The sequence below is a fragment of the Carcharhinus amblyrhynchos genome, chromosome 18, assembly GCF_965287045.1.
Source record: "Carcharhinus amblyrhynchos chromosome 18, sCarAmb.v2.hapA, whole genome shotgun sequence".
NCBI lineage: Eukaryota > Metazoa > Chordata > Chondrichthyes > Carcharhiniformes > Carcharhinidae > Carcharhinus > Carcharhinus amblyrhynchos.
The window spans coordinates 17,360,826-17,374,131 of NC_137341.1; the positions used below are offsets into that span (position 1 = coordinate 17,360,826).

The 13,306-nt window shown below is 44.0% G+C and overlaps 1 long non-coding RNA gene across 1 annotated transcript in view; it reads right to left on the reverse strand.

The window, feature by feature from the left end:
* Positions 1-13,306, reverse strand: part of LOC145354657 (uncharacterized) — a 66,635-nt gene that overhangs the window by 26,160 nt on the left and 27,169 nt on the right. Inside the window, exon 2 of the long non-coding RNA XR_013888893.1 lies at positions 7,451-7,608. This is a non-coding gene — a long non-coding RNA (uncharacterized LOC145354657). The remainder of the gene's footprint in view (positions 1-7,450; positions 7,609-13,306) is intronic.

A 13,306-nucleotide genomic window follows, 5' to 3' on the forward strand; every position in this document is an offset into this window, starting at 1 on the left:
TGGAGATGCTGCCATTCAGATGAGCTGTTAAACTGAGGCCCTCTCTAACATGGGCTTAAGAGATTTCATGGCACGAATCCAAAGAAGAGCAGGTTGGGTGGAGGGTGGGGAGACGGATTGTTTGGAAGGGGGGGTGGATTGGTTGTCCTTGGTATCTTGGACAAGGTTTATTCTTTAATCAACTTTTCTGATAAATAAATCAGATTACCTGGTCATTATTGAATAGCATTATGGGGACCTTGCATTGTGCAAATTTCACTGGATCTTCACTGGATAGGCAATGTACTGGGGTGCCCAGAGGTTATACAAGGTGCTACAAAAATGCAGGTCCCATCTTATCACCTCCACTCTTTTCACTCTCAGTGGTATCTCATCTTCTGGGCCAAGATGTTTCTGGATATAGGTGTGCCTCACTGGGATGTTAAAAGACATTCAGGTAGTTCTGTTTGTGTTTCACTTGTTTGACGAATGCCTCTGGCAGGCAGCAGCTTTTTACAACTGAATCAGATTGTGCTGAGCCTTGAACTGGGAAAATAAGCTGTTCTGTACCAGGGGACTGAGGATAGTGAGTCAATTTAATGGATTTAACTTGGGTTCTCATCTTTCAGGTTGACCTGTTTGTTCTCTATTAGCTATGGTAGTACAGTGGCTGCCCATTATTACTTAAACACAACAAATATTTCAGCATAATGTTGCGCTGAACTGTGAATCTCTTTATTAAATTTTCAGATGTTTAAGTTTGTTGCTCTGTTGCCCACTAGTTAATGCCTACTTTATAACTCAGCATTTTCATCTTGTTCCATTAGGCGGATACAAAGAATGCTGGGGGTAGGAGTGCCAGTCAATGGGTCTGGCACAGGTCTGGCAGTTCTTATTTTCATATCAGACGTCAGCTTTGAAGAACAGTGCGAATTATCCCAGGTTTCGAAGGAGAACACACTGTCTCACAGTGTGACAGTTGCCATCCAGTCACCAGGGTGCTGAATCCAATGTGGATTTTCTGGATTTCCACAACCCACATGATAAGGTGGTGGGTGTGAGGATGGAGGAGTTGGCATTATACCCACCTCTGTGGCAAAATTGCATCACTGGTTGGGGCCTCAGTTTAAGGCCATACCTGAAAGATGGCACCTCCTACACTGCAGCACTCTCTCAGTAATGCAATGGGGTATTAACTTCGATTTTTGTGGGATCCAAATACACAACCTTCTGACTCAGAGACTGGAAAAGGAGAGCCTTAGTCCATGTTTACACCACGTGTGTGGCACTTCATGCTGAGGTAAACAATTTGGAATCCTCTATTTTCCTGTCCACCATCCATCACCTTGATAGGTAGATTTACCTCTAACAGTTCCAACAAGCTCCGAAGGAATGTAATTTGTTATAAAATGTTTTCTGGAGTGGTAACAAAGTTCACATATATAAAATGCTTAAACCAAGTAATTCCGACACCATTTGTTGCAATTGGGAAATATTAATGGCCCAAACTTCATAGTTCTGAACTAGGTGTCCAGTCCCAGGTTTGAAGATAAAAGCACAAATCAGGCTTCCCTCATTTTTGGTCAGGAGAATTGACCCAGTCATATCTACAAGCAAAGACAGGTAACAGACAAAGGGTCACCAGCAGGACTGGTAGGGCACCGGTTCAGTGCCCTTCTCTTAATTCCTCTTAGTAAATCTTTGGAGCCCTGTCTACTGGAGGTAATGTTCAGAGTGCATGCAGTTTCCCAAACTGAGAAACAGGGCCAGGCTCCTTGCCGATTGTACATACAAGGAAGATGCTCTCATAATGCTGATCATTTTATAGAACGATAGAACTCCTACAATACAAAAGGAATCTATTCAGCCCTTTAAGCCTGCACTGGCAACAATCCCATCCAGGTCCTATCCCCGTAGCCCCATGTATTTACCCTCTTAATTCCCCCTTATGCTAAGGGGCAATTTAGCATGGCCAATCAACCTGATCCTGTACATTTTTGGCTTGTGGGAGGAGACCAGAACATCCGGAGGAAACCCACACAGACATGGGGAGAATGTGCAAACTCCACAAGACAGTGACCCAAGGCTGGAATTGAACTCAAGTCCCTGGCGCTGTGTTGCTTTGTTATAAGGAGTTCACTGACTTCTCTTCTAACTCTTAGATTTCAGCAGAATTCCTGATGCACTCCTGACATTGAACCACGAGCAGAGATCTCCCTAAGTGCTATCAGTAACAGAAGCAATGAACATACTCGCATGATATGCCCTGAATGCTATTTTAACAAAGTGCTTTTGAAATATGATTAGCAATTTCTTTCTTGACCCCTACCTCAGGTGTGCTCTGACTTAAGGCTCACCAAGTGCCCATGCTCCATCTAGAGCAAGTTCCTTGACAGTCTTTGTTAACAGGGATTTGCTATTGCCTTCTCCTCTCAGAGTTGGGGCCAGGAGGCAGGCTCCAAGTCTACTTCAGCTGAAATGGGAATTGATTCCATACTATTGGTGTTAATCCAAAACACATTAACCTAATCTAATCCACTACATTAATTTCCAGTCGTACCACCACCTTAAAGTCATCCTTTTATCATACTGTTCACCAGAATCTACCAAAGTAAATTCTCAGAGTACAATTTTAATTAGGATTTTAAAAAAGTTGGTCACATTCTAAGTTTGTTAAACGTGTTATTCCTTACAACCCCCCTCCCCCCTCTGATTAGTCTCCCTGACTTCCCCAATGCCTTGGCCAATCTGCTTTCCTACATTATACCAGTGACTATGCATTTAGTTTGCTGTAAGGCAGTTTTGGGCATTCTGAGGTCAGGAAAGGTGCTGTCCGGAGGGAAATGAGGCACAGAGATCTTAAAATCTGGAATGCACTATTTCAAACGCTGAGGCAACCAGATTTTTTTTTTGAACTCTTCAGAGACAACTGGACATGTGCTTGAAGAGAATTAATTCACAGACTTATTGGCAACAAGTTAGATTGTGGGACCACATCTTTCAAACTCAACTCAAGTATGACAGGCTGAATGGCTCCTCCTGTTCTGCATGGTTCCACGATTCTAAGATTCCATGAATGCAATCCTTCCTTGTTTCCTTTCCTACATACAAGAATATGGAGGCAAAAAGGTGAAGTGGGGTCTACTCAGACGATGGTGCAGCCCATTGAGATGGTCAAACTGGCTCTCAGTCAAGAAGTCTAGCATTAGGATTATGCTTAATCTCTAGATTGCTTTTGCATTTCAGCAGTGAAAGGGAATCTGCCAAGAAATAAAGCTATGAGTAAATCCAAGCAGCCACAGGTATTGTAGCTGAGTCCCATCCTGTTCAGCTAAGGACCATTTGAGAACAGCGGGTGGGCAAACAGAAACACTTGTCCGCTCTGCCTCTAGCCTTGTGTGTGAAAACAGGCTGGCGATCAATACTGGGGAGCACCAGGGAACATCGTTCTAAGTTGCATCAGGCTAGATCTAGGTTAGATATCACAAGGTGGTTCTTTTCCCTGAGACCAGTGGATCTCTGTAACTGCCTGCTGCCTCATGCAGCAGACAATAATTCTTTGGATTAGATTTTAATCTTTAGGTCCTGATCCCATCTTCGGGACGAAATGCAAATTGGGGACCCCACACTTACCAGGGCTATATACCAGGATTCAGCCATTGGGAATCCCATTCAGATAATGAATGAGGAGTTCCTATGGCAGGCAGACCAATAAGAGCCCCTTCCAAACCCTCCACCCCTCCCCACCACTAGGAGATTAGCACCCCCCCACCCCCCCCCCCCCCCCCCCACCAGAAGTGGCAACTGCCACTGTAGGTAGGGGGAAGCTTGTCCCAATATGGAGAAACCTGGTGCAAAGATTTGATACATTAAATTCAAAGAAGCCATAGCTGCCTTTGTGAAGCATTCTTTGATGGTCATTGGTTGGAACTCTGATCCTATGGCTATGATAGATGTGATGTGGGTGTGGTGGTGGGGGGGGGGAGGGGGGATGGTGGGAATTCCTAGTTGAATGATGTGTTGGCCCACAGGTCTGCCACCAAACGTTTGCCTTCATTCTCGCTCGAAAGATGGGAAGCCATTGCCCACCACACCCCCCTCCCCCCACCCACCCCCCGATCCTGGTGGGAACATGGTGGGAAATTGCAGGTCCATCCACCTTCGATGTCACCTCAACAACCAAATCAAAATTCAGCTCCCCGTGTTGCTGTAAGCAGACACAGGGCTTAGGCTGGACACCCTACAAATGGTGGGTAGTGGAGTGTACCCAGGGCCAGAGTGATCTCCCAGATGGATCAGAGAGACATTTCCCAAATTTTCTTTCTCCAAATTGGTCTGGGATTTTATTGTTTTCTTTTTGCCCATCCAAGGAAATCAGGAGGTTTTAGGTGAGGTGAAGAGTCTTTCTATTGTGAGACCATTTTATGGGAGAAACTGGAAGGGTCATTAAGCATCCATCATTTTCTTTGTATGTTTGTAAATGGTACACAAATCTACTTAGATTTAACAGCTGCAGCATCAATGAGAACAGCACGCCTCGATATATCATCTTGCTGCTACTGTTAGTGAATCACAGGGACAAACATGTTCTATAGCGCATTGACTCCTACTTCTGAGACACACACTTGTAATATCCCAACATCTCCATCAAAATAGCAACACTATACATCTCCTCTCCGGAGGATCAATTTATTGTCAAAGCAGCAATATTTTTTCCTCCCAGTGCTCATTTGAAAACTCTCTTAAATCATTTTGTGACTTCTTGGGATAAAAGACAGAGAATTAAACAAATATGTAAAGATAGCTCTGAGATTTGTTGAACGCAAAAAGGAACAACTGAATAACTGTTCAGAGTACAGAAAATTTGAACCTTTAATTATTTATGGATATAGTGCAGAAATGTAACTGCAAAACCCCCCATGGAGATTAATCCTTAATCCTGTAAACCATGATGCTACTGAATTATGACATCCACTTGTAAGACGCTAGTCATTCTCCCTCCCATTATAATTCCTGACTGCTTTAGTTCCCTGCTTCCCACCAACATCACAGTGCATTCGTATGTAAACTAAAATAGAAGGAAACTGTTTTAAAATTCAACAGATAAAAGCCCAGTCACATTGTAATAGATGGACAATTACACCAACATTAAAATCTATTGTGAGATGCAAGAACACACTACGTGATCTAATGCCTAAAGATGGAGCTTCCTGGCCGCGCTTGTCCCAAAACTGGAAAATCTCACCCGAGGTCAACGGACCTTTCCCTGGTTCCCAGACCGCACCCCACCCCCACTATGATTCCTGTGGAGGGCGGAACAGGAAAAGTTTGCCCTTGGGGGCAGGAATTTCTGGCCACGCCTACCCCAAGACCAGAAAAATCCCACCTTTAAATCTAAAAGCATTAAAATTTGAATTCATGTTTGATCTGTCAGTTTTCAAGTGAAAGCTATGGTTTAGTGGTCAGCACTCTTGCCTCTTAATTATAAAGTTGAGACTCATGTTCCATTTCAGAGCCTTAAAACACAAAAGGTAGGCTACCACTGGCATACTGAAGGAGTGCTGCACTGTCCATGGTGCTGTCTTTTGGGTAAAGACATTGAAATGAGTTCTTATTGGTGAATGATTCCATGGCACTATTCATCACAGAACAGGAATGTTCTTCTGCCAATATTTACACTTCAACTAGCATTGCAAAAAATCTCCATTCTCTTGGTCACTCCCTCACTGCTGTTTGTGGGAGCTTGTTGTGGGTTAAATTGGCCACTACGGTTCTTATATTACAGCAGTGACTACACTTCAGAAGTGCTTCATTGGGTGTAATGTGCTTTGTGACATCCTGATGCTGTCAAAGGGGCTAAATAAATGTAAGTCTTTCCTTCTAATTTAGTGGTGAGACAGGCTGGAGGGGAGCTGAATGGCCTAGACCTGTTTCTATGTCCCTAAACAAGCACAGACAAGAGAAAGCTGGTTCCTAGTTTCATATTGACGTTGATAAATCAAGTTGGAGTTTTGTGCTCACAATAAATCCAGAATCATCTGTATCCGATCCTTAACCATTTTCTTTTTATTCTTTACTATCATACAACACTGATCCCCTTCCATTTTACTCAGCCCATTCTCTTGCTTGTCCATAGATCTCTGAAGGCGGAAAGGCAGGTTTATAGGGTGGTAAAAAGGCATACAGCATACTTGCCTTTGTCAATCAGGGTATTGATTACAAAAGCAGAGGGTCATGCTGAAGTTGTACAGAACTTTGGTGAGGCCACAGCTGGAGTACTGGTCACCATGTTATAGGAAGGACGTGAATGGACTGGAGGGAGTGCAGAGGAGATTTACCAGGATGCTGCCTGGAATGGAACATTCAAGTTATGAAGAGAGGTTGGGTAGGTTTGGGTTGTTTTTGTCGGAGCAGAGAGGACTAAATAGTGACCTGATTGAGATATTCAAGATTATGAGAGGCATGGACAGGGTGGATAGGGAGCAGCTGCTCCCCTTAGTTGAAGGGTCAGTTATGAAGGGACCTAAGTTAATAGTGAGGGGTGGGAAGTTTAGCGGGGGATTTGAGGAAAAGTTTTATTACTCAGAGGGTGGTGATGGTCTGGAATGCGCTGCCTGGGAGGGTGGTGGAGGTGGGATGCTTCACATCCTTTAAAAAGTAACTGGATGAGTACTTGGCACATCATAACATTCAAGCCAAGTGCTGGCAAGGGGGATGAAGTGGGCAGGTCAGGGCCTTTCATGCATCAGTGCAAACCTGATGGGCCAAAGGGCCTCCTCTGCACTGTAGTATTATGTCGTTCTGCAGGAAAGGAGCTTCATTGTTGAATACTTGGAGAGCTATGAAGAAGATTTATCTCAAAAAACAGGATTTTCCAGCCACGCTCACCTCAAGACCGGCAAATCCTACTGGAGGTCCACTAATCTTTGCATGGTCCTATCCTGCCCCTATGATTTCCGAGGCAGGCAAGATGAGAAAATTCCTCCCAAGAAGTAATTGAGATGAATAGCATTAATGCAATTAAGGAATACTACATAACCGTATGCAGGATAAAGGACTCGTGGCATTTGTTGCTTCAGAGAGTGAAGAGGGGGAGGTGGGGCGGGGCACAAACACTGACATATGCCAGTTGGGCTGAATACTTGTCACTTTGCTGTAGCTTCTACATAACATCTGTTCACATTGCATGGGATAGCTTCAAGTTGAAGTAGAAAATATAAAGAGCTGGGCAGGCTAACCAAGTGCAGGCAGTGCAGACTCGAGGAGCTGAGTGGCTTACTCTTGTTCTCAAAACATGTCTGCCCCCTGGGTGGCAACTGGCTAAGTTAGCAAACCCGGTGGCAAAATTGGTCAGAATATTATCCTGTCACAACACACATCCTTTACGACACAAATTAACATCTGCATTCAGCATTGCTGCACCTCACAGCCAAAGCTGTAAGACGTTTGACCAAGATTGAGAGGTGCTCACCAAAAGAGGGCATTTGTCCTTTTTGTTATTGCATGGGGGGGTAATCGATGGTTCTGGGTTCCAGGTGGATCTTTCTGAAATGGCCCCTTTACCTTTGGATGCCGGGGTAGATCCTTTTGAGGTGACGCTGGCCCCAGCACCCTTGTCATCTAGTGACCCTGAAAGATACAAAAGGGGATTGCTTAGCATTCTAACCACTATCTTCAGGGACAAGGCAAATAAAAGAAAATATGGAGGGGGAGAAGGATTGATGTAATGAAGAAGAATTCCATTATCCCACACACTGCTCCCCAAACCTTCCTTGGATACTGTGAGTTGCTAGGAGGAAACATGTTCTCAGCACTTACATTCTACTTACAGTGTGGTGTTTTTACATTATTTTTCTATTGCGCCCTGATATTGGCCTTGCAATGTATTGGGCCAGCAGTAATTTATCAAAGGTGATGCTCAGCTATGGAGCAACAGCAACCCAATGACATAAGTTGACTGCACAGTGGAAGGCAATATGTGCTAATTATCTAAGAGTAGGCTGAGTGTTACTGTTGCGATTAGTTGTCAGTTGTGTCTCAGTGGGCAGCATGCTCACCACTGAGACAGAAGATTGAAGAGCCACTTCAGAGGCTTGAGAAAAAAAATCAAAGCTCGTGCTCCAGTACAGTAACGAGGGACTCTGCACTGCCGCAGATGCCATCTTTCAGATGAGACATTAAACCAAGGTCCTGTCAACCTTTTAGGTAGATGTAGAAGTGTTTTATTTTTCAAGAAGAACAGAGGGATAATTCCTCAGCCCATGTCAATTAAACGGGTTATCTGGCTATGATCACATTGCTGTCAACAAACTAGTTTCTTCAGGAACAGGGGGAGAAAGCACAAGCTCTGGTGCTTGTTTCCAGGCCCTCTGTTCGCCCCCTTTAACCCTCAACGGCTTCCATCATGTGTCTTCACGGTGTATTTTGGCTCCTATAGAACAAAATAGTACAGCACGGGAGGAGGCCATACAACCCATCAAGTTTGCGCCAATTCTTTGCAAGAGAAATCCAGTTACTCCTTCCATGACCTCTGCCACCTGCTCTTTCCTAATAATTCTTTTCTCCAAGCTTCTCCCCAACTTCCTTTTGAAGACTATTTTGAAATTTATTCCACCACAATATTAGAGAGAGATTGAGTTCCAAATTCTAACCAAAGCTTTTCTTCCTCTAGCCTCTCATTCTTTTCAATCCACTGAAATGAATTTAAGTGGGGGCCATATGATTATTAGTCCATTGCCAACAGATTCTATTTGCTTCATCTGCACTCCTTATCATTTTAAATCCCCTCTTTATTCTGAGGAGAACAAGCAGATATTAAAAGGCATTTGGGTAAGTGCCTGGACAGGAAAGGATTAGAGGGATATGGGCCAAACGTAGGCAATTGGGACCAACCGGGAGGGCACCATGGTCAACATGGACCAGTTGGGCTGAAGGGCCTGTTTCTGTGCTGTTTTGCTTTATGATTCCATGATTCTAACAACCCCAGTTTCTCTATAATCTTTCGATCCCTGGAACCGTTCTTGTAAATCTCTTCTGAACCCTGGTCAAGGCCTTGGCATCATTAGTGTCCTGCATTGGGAACCCATAGTCACGGTGGAGTTTGAACTGTTGAATCCAGGTCTAGCAAAACCTCTTTGCAATTTTCACTCTCTATCTCTATTTATAGAGCCTATTGGGAACACAGGTTTCAATATGATTTACTTTACAACCACTGCTTTGTCAGGCAATTACACACAATTTGGTTGTTGATATTGTATGTAACCAGGTCCGCTTCTTTGAACCTGACCCAATGTAATATCAAGACAGCAACATCCAACAGACTTGGAAATATGGAGGGGGAGAAGCACAGCAAACAACAATCCCATGTACAAATGAGAATATCTTGAATTAACGGTGACATATTTGACTGGTGCATGACTCCTAGTTAGACTTACGAGGTTAAGACTGGAAAAATCTTTTGACTAAATCAGTATGACCAATTCACCTGCAATAAAGTGCTGTTTCTGTCCATGTAAATGGACTTTATTAACAGAAAAATGCCATTTTTAAATTCAGTGATAACTTTTTTTTCATTTTAAATTGAAACTAACCACATTTATAAATGCCCAGCAAATAATAAGGGAGCAAAGTTACACAGATGCTGGATATCTGAAATGTAAATTTAAAATACTGAAAATACTCAGGTCAGGCAGCATCGTGGAGATAGGAACAGAACCAACATTTCAGGTTCACGATCCTCACAAGCTCTTGCTTGCAAAAGGTAAAGGTACGATGGAAACATAAGCTCTTGGGCAAAACAAAATTCAAGGCCAAAGCAATAAATTGATAATTATAAAAATGAGTAATTAATAAAAATGGCCATCAAAAGATGTTGAGCAGCTGAGCTAACTAATAAAATCTTTTTTGCCTTTTGCTTAAGCAGCAGAGCCAGATTGAGAATACGGACCCCATAATCACCAGGGAAAGGGGAGCAGGCAACGACCAAGCTAAGGTGTTAGCTTTAACTAATACTGACATTGCATTCACACCTGATGATGCGCATCCCACAGCCACCATTGACTCACAGGAGGAGGCCAAAAACCTACAGACTTTAAAAAAATTCATTCATGGGATGCTGGACCAGTGTTTATTGTCCATTCCTAATTAGAATGATAGAATCATAGAATCCCTACAGTGCAGAAGGAGGCCATTCAGCCCATCAAGTCTGCACTGACCACAATCCCATCCCAGCCCTATTCCTGTAACCCCTCATAATTACCCTTCTAATCCCCCAACACTAGGTTTAATTTAGCATGGCCAATCAACCTAACCCACATGTCTTTGGATTGTGCGAGGAAACCCACATAGACACGGGGAGAATGTGCAAACTCCACACAGACAGTGACCCAAGGCCGGAACTGAACCCAGGTCCCCGGTGTTGTGAGGCAGCAGTGCTAACCACTGTGCCACCCTTGAACTGAGTGGCTTGGTAGTCCATTATAAGATAGATCATTCACTTTGCTGTGAATCTGGAATCACATGTAGTCATGATGTAATCTGGAATCACATGTAGGCCAGAGCAGGTAAGGATGACTCATTTCGTTCTCTGAATGAGTTTTTACAACAATTGACAATGATTGCAGTCTTCATTAAACGGTTAATTCCAGATTCTTATGGAATTCAAATTTCACCATCTGCCATAGTGGGATTTGAACCCTGGGTCCCCAGAGCATTACCCTAGGCCTCTGGGTTACTAGTCCAGTGAGAATACCACGACTCCACCATCCACTCACACTATCAGGGGAAGGATGTTGCAAAGGGCTAGAGCCATACCAGCAACTTGAGGAAAGAGGGGTCTCATTATGGCCTAGGCCACACCTACGACCTGAGGGAGGAGGAGTTAGGTCAGGTCGGGAAGGGTCAGGGCCAACCATCAAGGGAGGAGGTTAGATAAGACCTTCTGGGGATGAGCTAAACACAGAAGTGAGGCACTAGTTGCTTCACCTAACCTTGCACTCCAGCCAGGTCTTAAGTAAGGTATGAAGAAAGTGCCTGACAACATCCAACAGGAAGAGAACAGTCCATGAAGGAAGTGGCACAGTGGTTAGCACTGCTGCCTCACAGACCTGGGTTCAATTCCCATCTTGGGTCACTGACCAGAGTCTATACATTCTGCGTGGGTTTTCACTGGGTGTTCCGGTTTCCTCTCTCAGTTCAAAAGACGTGCTAGGTGAGATACATCGGCCGTGCTAACTTCTCTCCCAGTGTACCCGAACAGGCGCCGGAGTGTGGCAACTAGGGGATTTTCACAGTAACTTCATTGCAGTGCTAATGGAAGCCTACTTATGACATTACTTAAACTTAAAAGGAAAAGTAAGAAAGGAAGAACTGGGGAATTTGGCACATCTTACACAGCTAATATTGTTCAGAACAACAGCAATCATTGGCCAAGTATTCTGTCAATCAGGATGATCTATGCTTCCGATTGGCTTTTTGGAAACTGCCAGAATCCAAAGCAGCCAGTCCAACACAAAGACCATTCTAATTGACAGGCTACTGGACCAATGAGGCTGGGCCCCGGACTACAGGCTATAATATCTTGCACCTTATGCACCCTCCCCCCACCTCCTGGGCTCTGGCTGACATGTTTCCTACATAATAACAGTAACTACACTCCAGAAGTACTCCGTTAGCTGTACAGCATTTTGAAACGTCCCAAGGTTGCGAACGACAAAAATAAATAAACGCAAGTTTTGTCATTCTGTTTTTCAGTGGTGTGAAGTCAGAGAAATGTTGCAGTTTGAACTAAAATAAGAACGGAGCGGGAACTGATTCTGACGCTTGAGTGAACACTTACTATTTTTGGCTGCACAGCCACCCTCCGAGACCACGCTGCTGTCAGAGTTGTTCCAGAACTTTCCCAGAACCCCAGATGAGGTGAGGCTGCTGCTTGGGATTTAACCACCTCCGACACAGTTTATAACGCATTTTGAAATTGAACCAGTGTTTAGTAAGCCATGATGTGTGTTGGGGCTGACATTTCTAGGTTACCTCCTCCCCAATCCCTTGCCCCAGTGGATTTGCTGTACAGTTTTCTGAAAGATTCTCTTCATCTTTCCAATCATTAAAGTAGCTCAGAGAAAAGCAGATTATTCATCACAGTACAGCCCGCGGCCAATTCATCGCTAGCGCCTCACGTAGCAAAAGGGCAAAATCAGGAACCACAAAGTAATCAATTCAGAAAAACACCAGTAACAACACATTGCATTTATATTTTTAAGTTTATTTATTTAGTAGGCTTACATTAACACTGCAGTGAAGTTACTGTGAAAATCCCCTAGTCGCCACACCCTGACACCTGTTTGGGTACACTGAGGGAGAATTTAGCATGGCCAATGCACCCTAACCAGCACGTCTTTTAGACTGTGGGAGGAAACCCAAGTGGTTATGGGGAGAACGTGCAGATTCCACACAGACAGTGACCCAAGCCTGGAAGTGAACCTGGGTCCCTGGTGCTGTGAGGTAACATTGTTAATCATTGTACCCTCATGCCCCCTGCCCCCCACCTTTATATAATAACACATCCCAGGAGTCTTCACAGGAGTATTACCTAACAGAATCTGACATCATGAGGAGATACCAGGAAAAGACAAATGGATGCAGTGGATAGCATCTCTGCATCAGGACCAGAAACTCTAGATTCAAGTCCAATGATTTGTTGGTCATGGAAGGAGCATTGACAGTCTGGTTGAATCAGATTGGGAATCCTTCCCTCACTACTCCCCAAAGGGTTAAAAAAAAACAATGCAGGTGTGAAGATATGCTAAGAAAAAGAACCAGTGAGATTTAGGGAGGAAATCCCAGAGCTCTGGGTTAAGGTACTCTGTCCACCAGCAAAGAAAGTTGGGATTTTGGAAGAAGCCAGAATTGGAGGAGCACAATGATCCGCAGGATTTGCCAGGTTGGAGGACATTACAGTGACAGAGAGGGGTGAGGAGATTTGAAAGCAAGGATGAGAACTCTTATAGTAAGGCACTGCTGCATTGAGAGTCAATGTAAATTAGCAGGCATAGGTGAGATAGAGGGACAGTGCTCTCCAAATGAATTAAGATGCAAGCAGCAGAATCTTGGATGAACTCAGGTTTTTGGGGTCGAGAGGCTGACCAGAAAAGGTAAAAGAACAGAAAATGTCAGAGCTAAAATCAGGAGGTGATGGTAATACACAGCAAGTCAACCAGCATCTGAAGGAGAAAACCGGTCTGTGAGAAAGGATCTTTAATATGGGATTCCTCTAGGTACTGATGGACCTACTGTTCCTGAATTTCTGATATTTTATCTTTTTTCCTTC